The sequence below is a fragment of the Nycticebus coucang genome, chromosome 8, assembly GCF_027406575.1.
Source record: "Nycticebus coucang isolate mNycCou1 chromosome 8, mNycCou1.pri, whole genome shotgun sequence".
In the NCBI taxonomy this organism is placed as follows: Eukaryota; Metazoa; Chordata; class Mammalia; order Primates; family Lorisidae; genus Nycticebus; species Nycticebus coucang.
The window spans coordinates 40,216,304-40,240,487 of NC_069787.1; the positions used below are offsets into that span (position 1 = coordinate 40,216,304).

The window sequence follows — 24,184 nt, forward strand, 5'->3', positions numbered from 1 at the left end:
TACTAGCTAACCTGTTTAATTAAAGAAATAGCACTGTGCTGGATTTCCTGTGTCTGTGTTTATGTAAATGGAGAAGTATTTTCAATGATAGCCATGCAAATCTGTTCCAAAGCTCCCCTCAGAGGGGTGGTATTACTGGTATTGTGCAATGTTCCTCTCCCAAGGGCCTTGGGCCCTTGAGACAGACAAACACTAAGCTGGCTTCAAGTGACCCCTGCCTGCGAGTGGTGTTCATGCATTTGTGTAATTCTCTCCACTGAGTCTTGGGCAGGACTTGCTTCTAACCACCAGAATATGGCAACGGTGATGGGATGGACTTCCATAATTATGTCACAGCAGACTGGCACTCCCACCTTGCTAGCAGACTCTCTCCCTAGTTTCCATTATTGGTGCAAGCTGCTGTGTTGTGAGCTGCCCAGTGGAGAGGGTCACGTGGCAAGGAACTCAGAGCAGACCCTGGAGGACAGCCAGTGAGGAAATGAGCCCCTCAGTCAGTCACTGATACTGAGTTCCGCCAAGAAATGGAGCGAGCCTGAAAACTGATTCTTCTACAGTTGAATTTTCTGATGAGATTTCAGCCCTGGCCAACGTCTTGATTATACTTTATGAGAAACCCCAAAGCCCCAGCTAAGTTATGCACAGATTCTTCACCTATATAAACTGTGAGATAGTAAATATATCTTATTTTAGCTCTAAGTTTGTGGTAATTTATCATATGGCAATAGAAATCCAAGACAAATCCCATAGCAGCCTTTGGGAAACCTGAAGGGATGCTAGTAAAAGACTATTTGGGTAATTCACACTCATGTGGTCGTGGTTGGAAGAGATGGTTATGAATTCTCAAGCAAAAAGCTTGCATACTTCTAGAGTCTGATTGCTAGTCCATGCAAATGGATATGTATTTACCACTCCATAATAGGTAGACCACCACAGTCTCATCTGTCAAAAAAATGGACTAGTATAAGCTTACTTTCATTTATCAAAACATTTTGGTCTTTGTGAGTTGCTACTATTCTCTGTTGACTCAAGTTCTAAATCCTAACCTCCAGGTTATACCACAGTCTCTTACCCTTTTGATATACAGTGGAATCTCCATAGTTGACCATCTCCCTTCATTGACTGCCTCCTTAAGCTGACCTAATTTTCATAGACTGAATATGCACCACCTGTACATACTCTTTACATAGCTGTCATAAATAACAAGTTAAAATATATTGAAAGTTTACCATATTTCAGAATATTGACTCCTCAAAATACACTTGAACCACCATAGTTGACCCTTCCGACATTGACCACCTCCTTCAGTTGACCTAATTTTAGTAAACCACACAAGCACCACATGTGTGTATCAGTACAGTGGACCTACTTCCTTATGTTGACCACCTCTGTATGTTGACCAGTATGTTACAGTCCCTTGGGTGGTCAACTTACAGAGGTACAGAGGTTCTACCATATATAAGGCCTCCCATATTGGCTGTGGAAAGAAATTACTGCCACCTCTATATTTGTGACATGTAATAGCCAGAAAATCAAATGCAGTCATAGGCAGGATTAATAGCAGCTCACATCATAAGGGCTAAACTCAAGGTCCCTTTCAGAGAGGCCAGTGTGCAGCTACCTGGGAGAACTTAAGAGGGGTGACAGAGAGGCAACTTGGGAACATGAAGGCTGATGACAAGTACATGAATGGCTGCTCTGCAGAAGCCATTGGGAGGATGTGTGGTCCCAAAGGGAGGAACACAAAGGGAAAGGTGAGAATCACAGGGAAGCAAACAGAAGCAGGGTGCACTGAAGAGCTCAGAAAGAGGGACAGTGGTTTGCAAACCTGTGTGCACTAACACCACTCTCCCATGGAAAATATTTTGTGATGCCTCTTCGCAAACCTTAAACAAAATTTTAATAAAATGCAAATACTGTGTATACTTCCCCAATTATAATGTGAAAGAAAGCAAGCTGTCACAGAGGGATGTCTCTTTTATTATACAAGTGGTTAGAAATGACTTCACTAGAAAACATCATTAACACACGGTGCACTGGCGTGAACTCAGGAACTGACAATGCCCTGGTACAGGTACATGGTGCCAGCAGCTCAAACACCGTGATGAGAATTGAATGGCTACAAGCAATGGGTTTTTCAGTGTCAGGCTAGGTCCATAAAAGACTCTTGGTAAAGTTCTAAACAAACAAATAATGAAGTACAGTTTTCTTACATTTACCTAGTAGCTGCAATCCTAGAAAATAAGAAAATAAGGAAACCTTGGGGAAAATATTTTATACTTGGTATGTAAGAGTTAAGTTCAAAACATGGGTAAGTATAAACGGTGTTTGCACTTGCAAGAAAATCTGAATGACATCTGGAAGTCTTGCAGGAACAAGGACATTTCAGAGCATGGGACTCGGTAGGGCAATGGTTCTCGACCTTCCTAATGCCTCCTAATGCCGTGACCCTTTAATACAGCTCCTCATGTTGTGGTGACCCCCCCAAAATAAAATTATTTTTGTTGCTACTTCATAACTGTAATTTTGCTACTGTTATGAATCATAATGTAAATATTTGATATGCAGATGTATTTTCATTGTTACAAAGGGGTGGCCACCCACAGGTTGAGAACCACTGCTCTAGGATATTAGAGAGTCCCACTTAACACCCTCCTCCACAAACCCCACCTACTAAGTACAAGACACTGTGCCTTCAATGACAACAAACAATAGGCCTACAGGTTTCCAATGTGCTTTCTAGGAAGCAGTACCAATCCTGCTGAGGACTCCAAAAGACTGCATTGTCTGGGGGGAGGGAAATGAAGTTTTCTCCCTGGAAGTGCTCAGGGAGAGGCACTTGGTATGACACAGGCTTGGCTGCAGTCGTACCACAGAGTCATCCTTTCTGAGTTGATTCCCAGCACTCTGGAGACAGACTGGCCTCGCTGCTGCAGGGAAACAAGGCTACGTGGCATCTCTGGGCTTCACATTCTTCTACCTCATCTATAGTAGGAGTGTTTCAAGGACATCACAGGGTTACACCACAGGAGGTAGTGGTAGAAGCCAGCACAGGACCTTGGAGGCAGTGTGTGCTTGAGAACATCACGAGCTTTCTATTTCTGTGGTTCAAGGTCCCACTTGAGGAGCCAAGGCATCCCATGCTCCTCGTGTCAGATAGGCTTACGCAGCTCCTGGATTCATTTCCTGAATGGAGAAACCAAACCAAACCTGCCATGAAATCTGATTTTTCTACCCTTCCCAGGTTTAAATATCCCCATGGTCAACATTGAGCCCTTCTAGGATGTTAATAGAGCTGATATCTCCCTTCTCTTTTTCTCTAGAGAGGCAGGAAAGAGTAGCATTTACAACACAAACAATAAAGTCTGACTCTCCAGTGGAAATCCCAGCTCGGTCACCAGTATCTCTCACCTGAGCAAATCTCTTACCTTCTCTGAGCTTCAGTTTCCTCTTCTGTAAAATGAGGACAATAGCATTCATCTCATGGGACTGTTTGGGAATAAAAATAGATAATCTATGAATTGCTTAGTAGTATATCTCAATCACTGAGTCGTAGTAAGGATTCAATACACAATGGCTGATGCTACTGTCGCTACTATCATCGTTACCTCTGTGCTGACACTCCTATCGTCTAACCTTACTGCCATTATTTTTGCTAGAGAAGAGGCTATAGAGCATAGTAATCAAAGTGTTGGCTCTGGGGTCAATTTCTGGTTTTGCTGCATATTAGCTGTGTGTTCACAGAGCAATTTTAACTGCCTGGCGTGAATTACCTTTCTCCAACTCTGCCCTCCCAATCTGGCATCTCCTGGATATTATAGTAGTTAGAAAATGTTGCTTTGAAAGGTACCAGGTAACTGCTTTTACTATCTGTTAAAATAATTGAGCATTTATTACCAATTATGTGCAAATAATAAAGCCTCTGAATATTTGGACAGTAATCAGAAAAATGTGGCTTCAACACACAAAGGCATTTAGAATGTGAGCAGAGCAGAGACGTCTTCTGTTTGAAAGTGGATTGGACTTCAGAGTAGTCAGGAAACTGCCATCAGAAAGAAGCCTTCATTTTTCTTTCTGCCTGGACCCATGGATCTTGCAAAAATCCAAATACTGTATTTGAAACTGTATTATTTTCTTAGCTCATGTACTTAGTTTACTGCTAAAACAAGATTCAAGAAATTCCGGGAAATAAATATTCATCTTTCTGTTGGAAGTAAATGCATTAATGATTAAGTTTGGGTAGATATTTCTTTTTTTTGTAATCTTTATTGAAAATTAACATGGTTTTCTACTTGCAAACTATAGCTTCTCCCCAGGAGCTGACTTCCCGGGGAAAATATCTAATATTTTTCAGCAGCTACTGCAAGCAAGGAGCAGGCTGGTGTAAAATGTGCATGCTTCTGCATTCCTGTTTCCCTTCACACAAAAAGCATGGCAGGAATTGAATGAAATAATAGCTATTCAATCGGTCCTTCCCTCATGACTGCAAGCCATTTGGAGTTCAGTCACGCTTACGAAAGCCAGTATCGACTATGTGTAGAAATATATGGAATGAGATGCTTTCTCACTGACATCTTTCATTCATAATTATTGCAAAGTCTGTCTGCTTAGGCCTGGTCAATGGCCAGTCAATATTCCCATTATAAGCTGGTGCAGGGTGAATGGCTGGGGCAGAAACACGAAGCAGAAATATACTCAATGAGACCTACAGTCCCCAGCGTGAGTTGGCTAGACGGGGTCTTGTGAACCTCTGAGCTGAGAGGCATGGGTAGGCACAGTTTGATGCTTTTCTGCAACCTGTGTTCCATGGGGTTGCAAATCTCTCTTCATAATGACACAAGCTATGTGAATGCCCTTTGCAAAGTGTAATCCTTAATATAGGAATGAATCAGTCTTCTCTGAAGAGATTAAGTCCAAGCTTATTGTAGCTGTTTTTGTATTGTGGTGGTAAAGTGTATCTTGTCATAGGAGAACACATTTTAAATGAGTGTGGGTGACATGGTTACAGTCAGTGGAGAAATAATCTAAATTAGAAAACGTAAGCAAGTACTTCCCTCCCCAGAGAATACACCCAGACCTCTGCGTGGGAGAGAAAACCCTACTCTGTAACAGTAAGGAGTTGGTGACCAATGGTTATCAGGAGGTGGCTTAGGATTGTTAGAAAGTGGTCTGGCTTTTGATGGGTGGCTAATGTAGGACTCACTTGCATTGTGCTTCAATTTGCTGATTTCCACTTTCTCAGCTTGAAGCTACTCTGAGCCTCAACTTGGAATATTCCCATCAATCCTGTATGTCAACTGCTGTTAAGTGTCGTATGTATTTGGCATATGCTATTGAGGGGACATTTCCTTTCTTCATTTTGTGAAGAGTCGTCTACAACAATAACTAAAAAAGGACATCAGGGTTTCTGGTTTTATGAGTGTCCCTCACACTCAGAGTTCCACAGAAACTCCTTTTAGACACCATTCTTCTCGGCTGTGATAAATGCTACTACCTGAATGTGATTTAGCTAATTTTCCTGCCTTTCTAGGATACTAGCACAGAAATAAGCATTAATTTACTGCTAATGTAGCGTGCTAACCCTTAATTAGCAACAAGCCTGATCTGAAATCACTGATATTAACAAACTCAGCAAACTTTTACCCCGAATAAAGCCACCACTGTATGCATGTGTGTGAGTACAAACATGCACACGTGCCTTCATCATTGCATCTAATACATTTGGAACCCACCACACAGATATTTGCTTTGAATATATTAGCTGTAAACTTAGATGTTACCATAATAGTGCAACGCATCTAAAGAGCAAACAAAGTTGGACATGTTAGCTGGCTGGAGAGATCCTCAGAGAAGGCCCTTCAGGGCCTCTCAGGTTCAAGGAGCCATGCGGGGGCTTCAAATGAAACTGTACTTCTGTAACAATGGAGTCATGAAGAGTTCTGGAAAACATACTTTTTCTCATTTCATCCTCATCATGACTTCTAAAGATAGGCCTCTATTAATTCCTTTTTCTGCTAAGAAACCCAGAGTTCAGAGATGATTTATTCATCCATTCAGTATTCACCTAAGATTGAATCATCTACTCCAGGTAAGATCTCTCCTAGTGGACAGGGATATAATGGGTACAAAGCAAAGCTCTGCTCTCATAGAAGTTTACATTCTAGAGAGAGTAAACCACTTGCCAAGATCACACATTTAAATAGAGACGGTCAGAATTCAAACTCATGACTGCTTGACTTCCGAGACTTACTCTTTATCAATACACCATGCTGCCCTCTATGACAGAAAGATACAGTTGACCCTTGGACAACATGGGTGTGAACCACACAAGTCCACTTATACATAGATTTTCTTCTGCCTCTGTCAGCCCTGACATGGCAAGACCACTCCCACCTTCCTCCTCCCCACCCACTCAACATGAAGAGGAAAAGGATGAAGATGTGGTGATCCACTTCCACTTAATGAATAATAAATACATTTTCTCTTTCTCATAATTTTCTTAATAATATTTTCTTTTCTCTAGCTGACTTTTTCATTAGAATACAGTATATAATGTATATGACATACAAAATATGTTCAGCAGTAGGCTATTAGTAGTTAAGTTTGGGAAGAGTCAAAAGTTATATGTGGACTTTCAAGTACCTAGGGCAGTGGTTCTCAACCTTCCTAATGCCGCAATGTATTTTCATTGTTAAAAGGGGTCTTGACCCACAGGTTGAGAACCTCTGGCCTAAGGGTTGGCTTCCCTACATCCTGCATTGCTCAAGTGATAAGTGTATTTTGGAACAACTAAAAATTTTTGCCTAGTATTTCATATTGCTTTCCCCTAAAAGAGATAATGAATGTTGCCACACCACCACCATATAGGACCTTTATTAAATCAGGCCATATATAAATGTTCTCTCTCTCTCTCTCTCTCTCCACCCTCCCTTCCCAACCCCCAACTCATGCCTAAGGCCTTTGGTGCTTGGAAGGCCAGGTAGCAAGTAATCCTTAATTCCAGACTATGTTAGAGTATGATGGTTGTCTATTTGGTGTCTATCCTCCTTTTTTTCCTTCCTGCAAGAAACACAGCTTTACTGAGGCAGCACTATTATACTGTCTCACTGTGCCCTGGCCCTGGCAATGATCTTTCTGGGCAGGACAATCCAGTAAGAAGTGGCTAGAGTCCCCTCACCTGGATCTTCCCAAGAGAGGCTGGTGAGGAGATGTCTCTAGTATGCCATCTTGAACTCCATCCTGAGGCAGCACTATTTGAAAAAGACAGTTTACCAGTTTCCCCTGAGGGAAGACTGCTCATGCAACTGAATTATGATCAATGAGGCATAAGAGGAGGTGCTTCTGGAAAAGCTAGAGCTTCTAGAAAAGCTTCGTTTTCCTGATGAAAAGGACTCTGCTTTCCCAGTATTCTGCCAAGTGCCTTTTCCTTTTCTTTTCACTGGATATGGGTATGATTCCTTAAGGGCAAGAAAATACTGTGACTATGGAGGTAAGGGTTATTTGCTAAGGGTGCCAGAACAGGGGGGCTTGGGTGCTTCAGGATTTATTCAATCATATAAGCCCTTGGCTGCTTCCCTCAGGACATGAGAAAAATACAGCACCATTTGGTTAAGCCAGTAAAGTTTGGTTTTGTTACATACAAATGATTACAGTTCCATTGCTACACAATCACAAAATACACTTTTGATAAATTCAATGTCTAATAATCTCCACAGCTGCACCTCTGTCACCACTTACCATGCTTTGTACTGTATAAGGCACTACTACGTTTTACTACACTGCATCTTTTATTCTTCATAGAAAACTTATAAGGGATGGATCATTACCTTGTTTAAGAGATGAGGAAACTGAGGCTTAGGGTAGTTAAGAAACTTGAGCAAAGTCCCTCAGAAAGATTGTGGAGCTTGAGTTCAAATCAGGCTCTGAAGTCTAATCCTTACTCACTGGCTTTGTTCATGTATACACCTTTATGAAATCACATAGGTAATTAGTGCTGGCATTTGAAGAATACTATACTATTATTTTAATATTTAATACAATGATGATCCTGAGAGCCAAACTTAAGACAAATTTGAACCTTCAATTTCTTCAGAATCATTGTTTCAATAAAACATCTTTCCCAACATTACAAAAGCCTAACCATTTCCAATTCATTTCTCTTTGTAACTTCAAATAACTTGACAAAGTGTGAAAAATGTATCTCCTGGTTCCATGAATATTATTAACAAAAATAAAGTCTAATTTCTCATCATCCTTAGATATAAGAGTGGCATTACAAGTTACTAAGAGTCCAGTCTTTGACTCTCTTTCCCGTGGACTTATTCTAACCATGTCAGGATGGAGATTGGTGTTGGGAAACTCTGTTAATGGAGGAGGTTTGTAGAATGATGAACAAGTTCAGGGACATCAGTGTGGTTGTCAGGTGAGAGAGGACACCACAGTGCCTTCTTCTTGCTCCTAACCATCTCTTCTCTCTGCCTAGTGGTGTCTTTTCACACCCACAGATGTGCCCCACCAGACCCCCAGGCACCTTGGGCCCATCCTTTGGGTTTTTGTTTTGTTTTGTTTTGTTTTTTGTCCTCCTTTGTAAGATAATTTTCTTTTACCCATTTGGAAATTTTTTTTTTTGAAGCTATTTGATACTCAGAGACTATCTGATTTTTTTTTCCTTTGTTCAAGATTAAGTACATATTTTACACATATACCTCCTTAGTTATGCTCCACCTAGTCTTCAGTTTATATATGTCTGCTGGAGTCATCTGTCAAAAATATAAAAAAATGTGTCACAAAGCTCCTTTTCTTTTCCTCATTAAGGAGGAGGTGTCAGACAGCCAATTTAAATGTGTAGCTGCCCACAGCATTACGTCTTTGGGATTTATTTTCTCCCCCATACAATCCCGCCCGCCATGTATTTCCAAATTAAATCAATGCCAGAGCATTAAGTAAACATTAGTCCAACTAAAATTTTTCTGAGTATTATTATTATTTTTATCCTTTTCATGTGAAATATCAAGTTTAAAAATATATGTATACATGCACACACACCCAAGCCCATGTTACTCCAACTGTCACTCCTTCTGCCAGTTGGACAACCCAGTACTGGGTGCTCATGTCTTTATGCTGGGACATTTTACTCTTACTGAATACATGAGGTAAAAGCTTGATTTTCAAATTCCTGGGTACCAAACAGGGAAAAGCATGAAAATTAGAGGGAAAGATACCTTCCTACAGATAAATACAATATACTGTTTAATAATATAAAGGTAATAGGAATTGGTTTCTAAAAATATGATTGCCCTTAGCTAAGAAACATCATTACTCTTGGTCTATAGGTGATAGCAATATTTCACTTTAAATTCACATGTTGGTTTCATGCTTCTTTGAAAAGGCTGTCTGTATTTTCCATCCATACTATTGGGTGATGGGTCTGTGCAATTATCTTGCCCAATCCATACTCAGTTAAGGTACTTAAATGTATGAGTTTTTAATTGAATGATCATATGCATGAAGAAACAAAGTTTATGCTATCAACTTCATGACTCCAAATTTAAAATTTTGAAAACTTAGACTTAAACTATTTAAACCATTTGTCGCTAAGATCAATAATATTTTATTACTGGAATTTTGGGTTGTTTTTGGAAGTTAAAAAATTATAGAAAAGTACAAAGAAAAGAGTAGCATTAACCCATATTCCTATGACTTAAGATATATCATTAATTCAATACACTAGCTTCTGTACATACCATGTTAAAACAATTATTGAGGTTAAATAACAGTTATTGAGGTCAATAAAGGTGAAAATGTTCCCCTTTAAAAGAAGTATTAGAACATTACAGATAAAATTAACTCCTCTTTTTCTATCATCACTACTCCTCTGTCTACCCACCTTCCTTCAATTTCTTTCTCTTTTTCTCTCCAAAAATACCACCTATAATCATTTTTATACGTAGTCTTGTCATCCTTCTGAAAAGTGATTTTATATCTATATCCATAGGCACATCATTGATTTTTTTCATATTTCAAGTTCAAATTTTACTCAGGAAGAGCATTAGTCTTCAAAAAACTGTTTCAGAAAGGCTATTGGATCATCTCGATAGATGCAGAAAAAGAATCTCATACAATTAACACCTATTGTTTAATTTTTTAAATACTTTAGCAAACAAAGAAGAAAAGTGATCTTTCTTAACCTGAAAAGAGAAATCAGCAAAAATCCTAAAACAAAAAGCATAGCTAAGGAAAAAACATTAGAATACCTTTTAAAGGTAAAAACAAGCAACTGTCACAACGTCTGTTCATAGATTCAGGCCAATGTGGTCAGACACAAAAAATAAGCAAAAGGCATGAGAGTCAGGAAGGAAGAATAACTTGACTATATTTCACATATGGTATGATTTTGTCTTCATGAAAATCCAAAAGAACCTATAGACAAAGTTAGAACAAATAAAATGGTTTGGCAAGTTTTCTGTATATAAAGTGAATACATAAGAATTTTCTACCTTCTCTTGCCCTAGAAGCAACTAATTAAAAATGCAATTTGAATGACAATTCATACTATAACATGTCAAGAAGAAAATAATCAGAATATGTAATAATTTTATGGAAGTAATTAGAAAATATATATTAAATATTTTCTGTAAGAATGAAAGAATATATAAAAGATGACTTAAATAATAGAAGAGACATACAAAGTTTGACAATTAAATCCACAAACTTGTCCTAGAAAAAGTGCTACATATTTCATTGCTCATTATTACTACAGTCACCTTCAGAGTACTCCCTTGGGAAGCTATGCACTGACACCAGCACCTAGTCCACTCTTCAAAGCAATTTTGGAACTCTTTTTCTAGAATGGCCATCAAAGCTGTCGGCATATTACCCTTGATGTTTTGAATATCATAAAAATGTCTTCCTTTTAGTATTTCCTTTATCTTCAGGTAAGAAAAGTCATTGGGGGCCAGATCAAGTGTGTAGGGAGGGTGTTCCAACACAGTTATTTGTTTACTGGTGCAAACTCCCTCAAAGACAGTGTCACGTGAGCTGGTGTGTTGTTGTAATGCAAGAGCCATGAGTTCTTGGCCGACATTTTCAGTCAAGATTTTCTGGTTGCCCTGTGGATGTTTACTTGGTCTGCTCTGATTCTCACTTGTCAGCCAATGATTTCAAGGCAAAATTGCAATATTTTCTTTAACTCTGCTCATTACTGGCTTCCCTGACATCTCTTCATCAGGGTTGCCTTTTCTCTCCTCAGAAAAAGCATTTAATTCATTTGTACACTGGCGTTTTCTTCATGGTGTAATGCCATAAACTTGAACTAACATGTCCCTGATTTCACTTCAACTCTCATCAAGTTTAACAAGAAATGTGTTCATTGCTCTAATTCAAGCTCAGACATTCTCATGATTTCATGCAAAAATAATGAACACCACTCAACAAGACACTACCATACGTCCACAGGAGCACAACTGTGAGACGCTGATCTACCAAGGTTATGAAATCTTACTGAGTTGCCTGTACAGTGCTGTCAATGAAAGCGCATCGTGGCAAGTTTGCAAACTTAGCTGTCAGACCTTGTATATACCATGTCAATAAATGGTAAGATAAAATTATAAAAATGACAGCCTTTCTTATATTCATGTATATATTCAGCAGAACATAAATTAAAACTTAAGAAGTTTATTGTGGAACTTGATAAAATTATTTTAGTATTTATACAAAGCACTGACAAATCTGGAATAGCCTAGTCAAGTTTGAAATAAAACAAAGTGAGGTGATTAGTGTTCCTAAAAATCAGGTTTTATTTTAAAGCAATATTAAGATAGTGTGCTGTTCATAGATGTAAATGAGACAATGACACACCGCTGAAATGGATTCAAACAAGAAGGAACCGTTACATGCATGGAAATTGAATCTATGACCATGGTAACAGTAAAAAGAAGTATTAAAAATCATCTGAGATAAGTGGTTATCTCACAGGAAGATATTTTTAATATTACACTATAAGCAAACTAACTTCCCCCAATCCCAGTGCATTAAAGCCTGAACATAAAGAGAGGAACTAGAATTTTAGAAAGAGAACATAGAGGACCATGACCTAGGATAGGGGAGGAGCTCTCTGATCAAAACACAAATGTTAACCTTAAGAGTTAAGAACTCATTTGTTTATTAGGTTTTTAAAACTTCTATACCATAAAGAAAGTGGAAAATTAGTCACCGACTATGAATAACATTAGCCTATATACTACTGACAAAGATTAACGTCCGGGGTACATAAAGAATCCCTAAAGTAAAGTAGAAATAAGTAACCAATAGGAAGAACGTGGACAAAATCAGATAGACAATTCATAGGAAAGGGAACAAAATGACCAATAAACATATGAGAAAATGTTCTGTGTGAATCAGAGACGTGTGAAGGAAAACCACGTGCACAACTGTTTGTTCCTGTCAACTGTGCGCTGTCAGATCCATGCTCCTCTCCTCTCCTGCTCTTCTTTATATCACACGGAACTCCTTCAGGCTTCCAGGTGAGTTTAGCCAGTGGAAGGCACAGGGAGACTGAAGGACGGGAAGCTGGAGACGCCAGGCATTTCTCCCGTTTCATTTTGCTTCTGGCAGGATCTCTGGCAGTCTCTGCAAGCCTCGGAGACTCTGTTTCCAGCTCTTCCCCCCTCACTTCTCACCCATCCTCCTGGGTGTTAGTTTCAATCTGGTGGCCCCAGGTTCAGAGCTGTCTTACCACCACTCTCCACTTGCCCGGTCTGAAAACCCTAGGCTTGACGGTGGCCTCCTGTGGTGGATAGTACTGTGGTTGTTGCTTCCCAGTCCAGTTTGGCTTCTTGGCTATTCCATCATCTGTCAAGTCAATTACCTGTATTAAATGTCCTCTGTGAAAAGACTTAGATCAGTGATTCTCAACCTTCCTAATGCCACGAACCTTTAATACAGTCCAAAGGGGTCGCCACCCACAGGTTGAGAACTGCTATCTTAGATTGTTCCTGGCTAGACTCTGACTGATAGATCATTTCGCACTCATTAGATTGGCAAAAATTTAGATGGCGATACTATATGCTGGCAAAGATACGGAGCAATATAAAGTGTGTACATAGTTGCTGGGAGTGTAACTGATAAGGCCACTTTGGAGAGCAGTAAAACTTTAGTAAAATTGGACATGAGTGTTTCCTGTGATCCAGCACTTCCAATGCCATACCCACACACGTACCCTGCCTATGCACCGTCTCACTTTCATAAGTAATTAACTCATTGCAGCATTCTTTGTGAAAGTAAAAGTTTGTAAAAACAATGTATTGATCATCTGAAGAAAGTGTCATTAAAATACAGTATACTGAAAGAATGTAATACTATTCAGTAATTTTAAAGTATCAGCTAGATTACTAGAGCTTCCTGTGTCAACATGGATAAATCTCAAAAACATAACACTGACAAAAAGCATACAGAATGATGCATATATAGGACAATGCCATTTGTATGCAGTTAAGAAATGCCAACTCATTATATTCCTTAAGTATAAAATTATAAAAAATCTGCATATATAGAATTGATTAACATTAAATTCAGGGTAATTGTTCTCTCTGGAAAGAGGAAGGGGAATAGAATTGGAGAGAGTGGTGTATATGGAAATTTAACTTATCTGTAATGTTTATTTCTTAAAAATATCTTCTGCAAATTTGGTAGAAATCATGTGTGATGAAGCTTCTGGTAGGCACATGGGTGTTTGCTATGTATTAATAATCTACCATACTCTTTTGTATCATTAAAATATTCCATTTACTTTTTTAAAAGAACTTCTCTCTCTAAACATAAGTAGCCATTATTAATGCTTAAGAGACAATAATGTGTACCTAACCATGACCCCCAAATTTTTCTGGAGTAGAAACTGTTGAAGAATTGACAAAAGACACTCTATAAAACCTACATAATTTCCTCCAAAAAGAAAGTCATATTTTACCCACACTCAACCTCCATTCATCTTCAAAATAATATACTTTTTCAATGTTCATCATCATCCACCATGTCAGGCTGTTGAGATCTACTTCTGAATAAATACTGCTTGAAAACTCCTCAACTATTTTCTAAAATACTGTCCATCACTGCTGGCCTTCTTCTGTCCATGACAGTACATCTGTCTTCTTGATGTGTAGCTCATCTGCCTCACTTGAAGTATCTGGTCATTAGCATTTATGTTGTTTCTTGGTTGGTCTTGGGCTCTAGCTTGGCTGCCTGGCTGCCTGGCTTTATTTCACTCTTTTTGCCCTTCTTTCCTGGGTATCGAAACCCTTTGTTTACAGAAGTACTCTGTATTTCCACAGTTCTTATCACTGCCCTGCAATCTGTGTCTAGTTTATTAATCCTGACCAGCTGCAGTTGCATGGAATTTCTTTGCATCTTCAGGTATCCCGGGGTCTCTCTTACCTCTGAGCCCATGCACATGATCCTTTCTGTTATACAAGATTCCTATCCACATTTCTTCCTGCTGATTTCATGTGCCCCCAAACCTTCCAGATCCTTGAGACGGTCACCCTCTGCTTACCCTGCTATTACATTCAGAACATCTTATTGTAATCACTTTTACCCACCAAATTTAAGCTCCATTCGGCCAGGGAAAGTGGCTGTATCATTTATCACACATTAAGTGTCAAGCACAAAGCCCAGCATATCAGAGACATTCAATAAATATTTCATGAATAAATGAAGGAAAATCAAGTCAGACTAATGGTCTATCCAGTGCATGATTTCTTTTCTGACGAGGGCTATGGTTTGCATCAACAAAATCAGCTCACTGCTGCTCAGTAACTCATTATGGCTCGATCTTTCAAGTATTTACCTAACTTTTTTGGAGGACTTTTTCTTTAAAAAACATTATCGACTATTTCTGGAATAACAAATTGTATAAAGTTATGTCTTATTGTGCTAAGTTTTAGTTCTTTTGTTTGCTTAAACATTTTTCTTTCTAGCCTGATGTCTTTAACTCTAAAATAGTTGCAATGATAATTTTTACCTCCTTTTTCCCAGGAAAAAGTAATGCAGAAAGCTTTTTTAATTTCCATAGCACAATGAAGAAAGGAATAATGGAGGCTAAGGAGAAAATACAAGGTACAAGTAATAGCATTCATGGAAGGCAAAAGTCAGTCAGCTTAGTTAACACACACAAACTGGCATTTGTGCGTTAGTGATCATCATCGATCATTGCCCCATTCTATTTGCCCTTTAGGGATTTTCTTTTGCTTAATCTAAAACAACAACATGCAAATGAAAGGACAGAAAAGGGAATTCTAATGAACAGAGCAGGTTCGATAGCTTTCGTACCAGTTTAGGAGGTCTCTTTGGTTTGTTTTGTAGCAACAGCTGGAAGCAATACTTTTCTCAAATTATCAAAAGATTTAACAGTGTAATGTGATCCAAGAGCAAGCAGAATTATTAGTTATAGCAAGAGAAAAGCAATAAACAAGGGTGCAAACCAGTTAGAATCTACTATAATTGTATCAATTTTTAACTTCATGATTATTTTATGATTAATTTACACATATTAAGCGTGTGTATAGATGCATTTCATTTTCATACGTAATATATAGTTTTACATATTATATGTAAGGTTGTACATTTCAATATATGTGTACCATATATTTCAGAAATAAGTGTATTTTGCATTTAATCTTTGTTAGATTATAAACTGGTTTATTCCCCAGGAGAGTTTTCGTGACATTTCTGTAACAGATTTGTTTCTTAATCCTTTAAGAGAACTTTTAGAAAAAGTGTTTATTTAGTTTGAGGATAACCTTCAAGGGTTCTATGTTTTGAATTTATGAAAGATTTAACATTTTATAAGTAAACCAAATAGCAGTCATTAGGTGATTCTTTGAAAATGCCCATCGGAGGCCAACCAGTGTTTCAAAATATTTATGCGTGATTTAAGAACTGTTAATCCTGTACATTTTTTCTTCTGAAGAGCTTTAAATTATTTTCTTAACCAGGGATTATTATAATGAATTTCAAGACATTAAAAATGTGCCCTGAAAATGTGGCTGCTTGTGCAGGTGTCTAATGGCAGAATTGAGACCCTGGGTTCTGCAAGTCATACTGCAGCAGAGTGCACCAGGCAAATATCTCCAGTGTCTTTTTTTCCCCCAAAACCAACAAATTGGTCTCATATAAACAAATTATTGTGAGACCCTGTCTCAAAAAAAAAAAAAAATTCATGTGATTATAGAGGCGGAGAAATTTTTAGAAAGAAGAAGAAAAGGAAAAACATATTATTCAGAGTATGGCTCTGGCTGGCTGCAGAGAAAACTTCAGATAATGACAGCTAATATAAACTGTTAACCTGAGCATTTAACAACTGTAAACCACACCCCATTTCTCCAACCCTACACCCACTCAGCTTCCCAAAGGTGATTCCCTTTTTTTAATCATTAAATAAACAACAAACCAAACGTGTCTTTTTTCAAACTCATGTTTGAAAGTGATGACTTGTTTTGGGGATTGTCTTATACATAATTCAGGAAAAATAACATGTAGGCTTATTCTTAAAGACTTAGTAGAACTATTTTGAAATTGTATCGCTTTTTAAATATCAGAAGTAGGACAATTAAGTGTACACAAGGTTAGGATCACAAGTTCTGAATCAGACAGTCTTTGATTCAAATCTGTTTCGCCAATTCTGAGCTCTGTGCCACTCAGCAAGTCATACAACCTGTCTGTGCCTCCGTTTCTGCATGAATAAAATAATAATAATATTTTGGCTTAGGATGGTTGAAACAATTACATTAAAAAATCTATATAAGCTTTTAGCACAATGCCTGGCACAGCTAAAATCTCAAATGTTTTCTACTTCTGCTGCTATTACTATTAATTTGGTATTACAGCAAATAGTCTCCTTTTATTTTTCTCCAGTATTGACTGAGCACATTGAGATGATAGACCTTGACACAGAGAAAAACAACCAAATACTATCTTATATTAATGTAATAGGTTCCAGTTAACAGCTTTGCTCTAACCTGAGCACGTTTTGAGCCCTCTGAGGTTTTGCAAGCAAAATGAAGTCATATTTCATCAGTCAGGTTTCTTAGTTGCACGAACAAAACAAACAAACAAACAAACAAACAAAAAAAAAAAACTAGGGCTGATAGAAGCGAAATTGGAATGTATTGAAAGGGTGTTAGGGAGCTCATGGAATCACAAGGAAGGCCCAAAGAACTAGGCGGCAAGCAAAAGGAAGCCTGGCAGGTGAACTCTGGACTCACATTATGCCTTAAGAAGCCCTGGCAAGAGCATGCTTCCCTTAAACCTCTGGCCTGTACCCCTGTGTCATGTCACTGCCCCTGGATTCTGGGCCACATCCCTGCTGCCCATGAAAATGGGGGTACTGCTGCTGCTGCAAATTTCCTCCATGTCAATCATTCTTGGCGGCTCTAGTGAATCTCTACTGTGGGTTCTACTCTTCTTCTGGGATACCAGGTGGCCAGGGAATTTATGGCCATAAAATATGCAAGCCACTTTACTGTTCCCATACAGCCCAAACCTTTAATGACTCCCATGAGCAACAGTGACTGGCCAACTGTACCTGCAAGGAGGGGTCATGGAATTCACTGATTATTGAAAACTCCAGGGCACCCAAATACCTCTCACCTAACAAAATAGTAAGAAAAAGTATAAGCAGTGTTTTAATTTATTGTTGTTTTATAGGAAGAAGGCATACAATAAACAGTTTCATGAAAAATCCCAAATAAGCTTGAGAAAAGGGTCTCTAGGTCTAATAGATATTGCATTTTTCTGCCCTTTATTTTTACTCTTTATGAAACTGTATGTAAATCTGGTCCCAAAAATATGCTTTGGGTATATGAGTAAATTTTTTCTTGTCTGTTTAGAGGAGAATGACAGGCATCACCTAGTTCATATGCTGAATTCTACAATCCTAGCAACTGTCACTGGCTTTCTTTATTGAAAATAATCAATGGCTTTGACAGATAGAAAGGGGAGGATATAGTGGCGTATTTTGACTCATCTTGACAGCATGTCTCAGAGTGGCTGTTGCTGTCAGGTTTTGCTCTTTGATTTTTTTTTTTTTTCCTAACCGAAACCCAAAGGAAAGTTCTGAGAGTCTTTAATACGGAAGCTCCCCAAACATAAAGGGCAATCTATACCTAAAAGTTGTCTGTTTTTCATCCACTGATGAATTTTACAGTTTAACTCAGTATATATTTTTTCTTTTTTTTTTCAGTACATTTTTAATAGAATTACAAAAACTTGGTAAGACTCATTTGAAATTAGATGCATATTTCCTTAGCAATTAAAAACAAAATGCTTAGATTGACAACTTTGCCCCAGCCACACTTTATTGTTGATTGTTTTATGTCATTCCAAGCAATTTTTAAAAGTTTATTTATTTATTTATTTATTTTGTAGAGACAGTTTCACATTTTCGCCCTCAGTAGAGTGCCGTGGTGTCACACAGCTCACAGCAACCTCCAACTCCTGGGCTTAGGCAATTCTGCCTCAGCCTCCTGAGCAGCTGGGACTACAGGAGCCTGCCACAACGCCCGGCTATTTTTTTGTTGCAGTTTGGCCGGGGCCGGGTTTGAACCTGCCACCCTCAGTATATGGGGCCGGCGCCCTGCTCACTGAGCCTATTAAAAGTTTATACAGATTATGAAATATTAAAATCCTCTGGCTATTATAGAGAGTTAGAGGTCAAGGGGCATTTTCATTATAATTCATTACACATACTTAGAATTTCCTTCATTATGACTGCCTGAATCTGTACAAACATTCTTTATTAGAAGCCTCTATTATATAAAAGACTTTTATTTTTTTATTGTTGGGGATTCATTGAGGATACAATAAGCCAGGTTACACTGATTGCAATTGTTAGGTAAAGTCCCTCTTGCAATCATGTCTTGCCCCCATAAAGTGTGACACACACCAAGGCCCCACCCCCTCCCTTCGTCCCTCTTTCTGCTTTTCCCCCCATAACCTTAATTGTCATTAATTGTCCTCATATCAAAATTGAGTACATAGGATTCAGGCTTCTCCATTCTTGTAATGTTTTACTAAGAATAATGTCTTCCACTTCCATCCAGGTTAATACGAAGGATGTATAGAAAAACTGAATAACATTGGCAACTTTGTCCATGCTTAAATGGTCCTCTCTCTCCTTGCAGCAGAAAATAATCTGTTGTACTAAATAATTTGGAATACCATTTTGTTAATAGGTAATGAAAATTTGTAGCTAATGGGCCTCCTGAGATGTTGAACTAAAGCCACATGCTGTCATTTAAATGACTCCCTCAGTGAAGGCAGTTGCCAATGCAGGGTTATGATCGTGAATTTCAATCCATAGGCCAGTACAAGTTCAAGGGCTATGACTATCCTCCAAATTGGTTTAGCTTGGGGTCTGTGTGAGACAGAAAGACCCTCAAACCATAGTAGGAATCCCTGCTGTCTGAGCTGTGCCTCAGGCTACAAGTGAATACAAAATACAATGTGAACATAGAAAACAGAGTGGCTTCCCAAGACCATGGTCACCACTTCTAGCCTTTGCATGCATGGGGTTTATTGTACAAGTGGGTTGATGTAGCACCTAAGCTTCCTTGCTTAACACCTCCTGATAACTTGCCTGACATCTCAAAGAGATTCTTATAATATTCTTAAGCCTTTGGCATCCCTTCCTGTCCTGGGCCTCATGAATAAAACATTTATCCAGTCAGCAGCTTTGGCAGAGAGGAAAAGCCAAGTTCCATCTATCAGTGTCAAGAGCTGAATTACCCAGTGATTGCAGATCCTTTAATAACTCTGCTTTTTTATGGTCGCGTTGGGTAAATAGTCAAATACTGCACACCTGGTTTGTTGGTAAGTATTCATTTTCTAGCCTGGTAACATGCCACTACCATGTGAAAATGGTGAAAGGCCATGGTGACTCAATTATTTTGTGCTTTTTCATTCACAAGTAGTTTACCAGGGATGCTGTAACCAGTACCACACAGGTGGCTTAAATAACTGAAATTTATTGTTCCACAGATTTGGAGGCTACAAGTCTGTGATCAGGGTGTGAGCAGGGTTGGTTCCTTCCAAGGCTGTGAAGAGAATCTGTTCTGTGCCTCTCCTCTAGTTTCTGGTGGTGTGCTGGCCATTGTGGGTGTTCCTTAAATTACAGAAGCATCACCCTGATCTCAACTTTTATCTTCACATGGTGGTCTCTATGCATGCATGTCTGTGTCCAAATTTTCTCTTCTTACAAAGATGCCCATCATATTGGATTGGGCACACCCTACTCCATCATGACCTCAGTTTAATCAACCACATCTACAATGATCCAATATCCAAATCAGGTCACATTCCAAGTTACTGGGGGCTAGGATGTCAATATATGAATTTTCGGAGAACATATTTTTTTTCATCTTTTCAAAATGTGTTTCTTCTTTCTGGTAGTTCTAGGAAGAGCAACTGGACCTACTCATAAAAGACCAACAAGTACATCTTTTCCTTGAACAGTTCAAGTGTAACTGCAAAGAGATTCCTAATCTGGGCTTCATATGTAATCTGATTCACTTACTGTGTGAACCAATTTTATATTAACTTTTGGGGATGCATTTAATAAGGAAAGCAATTTTGGTAGAAAGTTTAAAGTTGATGCTATTGCCATGTTCTGAGTAAGTTATTCTAAATAGCTACGTTTGAGAATAAAGGAAAAAGAAGGTGAACAAAAATTTTGTCATGTAATTCTTCAAGACTTCATACTTGAATATGCAGAAAATATAAATTCTTTTCAAATTTCTATAGGATAATGTTTTAAAACTAAAATGTTGCCAGAATTGCATATAGAGTAGTAAAAAGAGAATGGAAACACTAATGTTTTTATGAAAAGTCATAGAACCTAAAAAGCTATTAATAATTCCAGATGGTTTTACTGGCTACTGAACAAAAGTAATGGTATAATTTTAGACTTTCCTATGGGCCATGTTTCATCCAAATACTTAATTACATACAAAAAGAAAATATGACTTCAATGAATGCTGAGAAGACACCTTGCTCCTAAAAAATAAAATTGACTCATGATGAAGACAATGTCACTCAACACATTTTAATTGTATATTACCTAGGAAGAAAAATTCCCTAGTCTATTCAGAATAAGAACAAACTTCTGTGAGATACTTTCATGACATTCATCTCATAAATGTGGACTTTTCTCACATATCTGCAAAATAAATATACATGTTGAATATATCACTACAAATTTGAACTACACAAGCATCTGGTTATAAAGGCAACAATGATACAACTCACTCCTATAAAAAAGTCAGTCAAATTGAAGGAAAAAATATTGGAAAGCAACTGGTCACACAGAATTCACTTTACTTGAGGGCCATATCTCAGTTGTTAAATAACTGAAGCCCTGTTTTCTTCTCACCCTGTGGTTCTCAGCTAACGGACACCCCTGTTACACACACACACACAGAGTCACAAACTTTCCTTATAAAAATACCAAATCCCAACAAATTGTTTTGAGTGGCCTTCCCTGCCATCATTTCTTCCTCATTCTAAAAAAAGATACTAGAGAAGTAAAACCCCTCTACAGCGCCATTTCTTTCTATACCTGCCTGCCTTGTATTCTATTAATGAAGCATCTTAAGAATTTGTAAGATAATTCTGCCCTGAAGACCCCTCAATCGGCACCTGCTTGTAAAATGACTAGAGCCTCTTCAGACTGAGCCCTCATCTCACCCACAGTGCTGTCAACCCAAGCACAGAGGAAAGAATTTTTGTGGCTGATTTTTTAATATTAATTTAAGAAGTATATAATCATTTCTTGAAATAACATTTGTTTTCATTATCATAAAACAGTATTTCAGAGGGTTATTTGATTAACTCTCTCCCATTGAGAATCATATTTGATATAGACAACAGAGTATACCTAAACACAAGTGGCATATTTGTCTATTAGAGACATAATACAGAAGGCAGTGAGATTCATCAATTACTCACAATGATACTCTGCCTTTGCATGCTTTTTTGTTAGATTCAAATTATGCATCTCAGATGTCAAAAAGAACAATGAGAAAGAATAATTTTTATGTAATCCTCAGCAGACTAATTTCTTGCTTAGTTGGGGCTTCATTTCCAGATAAGTTTTCTGATAACTGGTGACCTTTCTCTGAAGATCTTCCTGTTTGCACTGTCTTCAAAGTTGTGACATTTTTATGTAGCAGTTTTAATACATCATTAACTTCACCACCACACATTATCTTCAGGAAATCCCAGTGGAAGCCCTAGTTCTTAGAATGTTCTTATTGAAGAGAAAAAAAAAAGTTGACTTGCCCAAGTCCCATGTCTCAAGGATCACTGTTGTGGTTCTACAGGAGATGGCTGCAGTAGGGATTTTGCTAAATGGCACCAGGAGCTATTTCACAATTTCTGGAGATTACAGAGTTCTAATCATAGGCCATTACCCAGTGTCAGCGTCAGCTGGGTCCTGCTGCACATGCTGGGGCCTCTGTGAATTCTGGAAGACAGCCTGTCAGGAGATGTGAGCTCCTCCTAGCTTCAAATGTCCTAATGCTCTGAACCAAGGAGACGGATTCAGCCACCTCGGGTACTCAAAGCTCTGCTCAGAGATCAGAAAACAATTCAGGAACAAATGCCCACCTTCCCAGAGAGTCCTCAGTAAGGCCTGGAATGGGAACACATTTTGCAGATAAAGACAGTAACGAATAGGAGCACAGAGAAGCCTCCACAGGTTATTATTAGCCACAATCAGATCGAGCATGTCAAGTCCCCAAGACATAAGTTCCTTTCATAAAAGCTAAATGAGCTCTTTTCAGCTTCTCCCAGCTTCCTTCGGAGGCCAGGGGGAACAGGCTTACTGTCACAGTCAAGAAAATGTTATAATATGAATTGGAAGAAAGCCCAGACACAAGGAAGGGAGAGCATCCCGGTGAAGGTGGCGCAGTCGTGACTGGGGACAGGAATGTCGATCTCTCCTGCCATCCCCAGAGTTCTGTGCACGAGGGGCAGCCATGAAAAAGCCTAGCTCTTGATCACCTCTGGAGCTTTGCTCATGCTGTTCCCTGTGCCTAAAACATCATTTTTTCTGTTTTTGGCATTTATAGGCCTGGCTCCTCCTCATACATCAGATTTTAGCTTCAATGTTAGCTCCTCAGAAGGGCCTTTCTCCATGGCCCCATCAAAGCAGCTTTTCTCTCCTACTGCCTGTCATGGCAGCCCCACCCTTATCCTTTGCAGATGTCACCACATCCTCTGCTTGTCTGATTTATAATCTGCTTCTCCACTTGGCTGAATGCCCATGGAGGCAGGGACTGTGTCTTAGTTTCATCAGGAAAATGACTACCATCTGGTAGATGTCCAAGAATGAATGCATGTGTGCTGGGATACTACTACCCAGTAGAACTTTCTGGAATAATGGAAATGTCCTATACTATACACTGTTCAATATGGGAACCACTGAGCCCTTGAAATGTAGCTAGTGTGAAAGAAGAACTAAATTTTCGATTAAATTTTTATTAATTAAAATTTAAATAGCCACGTGTAGACATTGGCTCCATATTAGAACACATATTAGGGCAACCCTCTTAGTCCTCAGAAAGGTACACAATTGTTCCCAAAGAGCTAATTTGACTCAAAGAGGAGGAGCTACCCTGAGCCTGAGTTTGATATTTTTGTGGCTACTCAACCAGGCCTATGAAGCCTGGAAATTACTATTATTAATCTTAACAATACTTTTCCAGGGTAAAGAATATGGCATATGTTATGAGACCAAATAATTTGGACCTTATTTCCAATAAAACAAGTTAATATTTTTCTACTCCATTATGTTAATCATTTGTACATGCACCTAAAATTCAAATATCTTTAAAAGAAGAAAACAGGCTGTAACTTACTCTGTATCCCATGTATCTGTTTAATTAAAATATGAAAATGCCAGAATCCGCATCTTCTCATTGATTGAATGGGTCATGACCTTTGAGGGCAGAAGCTATGCCCACTAGTTCCATGGTATATTTATCTCCAGGGCCAGGCACGGTGCTGGCACAGAAGAGGCACTCAACAGATATTTCCCAAATTCAGAAGTAAATACCATAAAGCCATTCTGTTCAGTTCTTGGGTTTACTTATTTTTTCTGATTTCTTTTCCTAGTCATTGTATTTATCTTCTCAACTGA

The 24,184-nt window shown here is 38.5% G+C and overlaps 1 long non-coding RNA gene across 1 annotated transcript; it reads right to left on the reverse strand.

The window, feature by feature from the left end:
• Nucleotides 1-1,995: 1,995 nt before the first annotated feature.
• Nucleotides 1,996-22,353, reverse strand: LOC128592183 (uncharacterized). The gene is made up of 5 exons (XR_008381794.1): nt 21,991-22,353; nt 8,641-8,756; nt 7,175-7,454; nt 3,426-3,486; nt 1,996-3,183 (listed from the first exon to the last, which is right to left on the reverse strand). It is a non-coding gene; the product is annotated as an uncharacterized LOC128592183 (long non-coding RNA).
• Between the last annotated feature and the right edge of the window lie 1,831 nt (nt 22,354-24,184).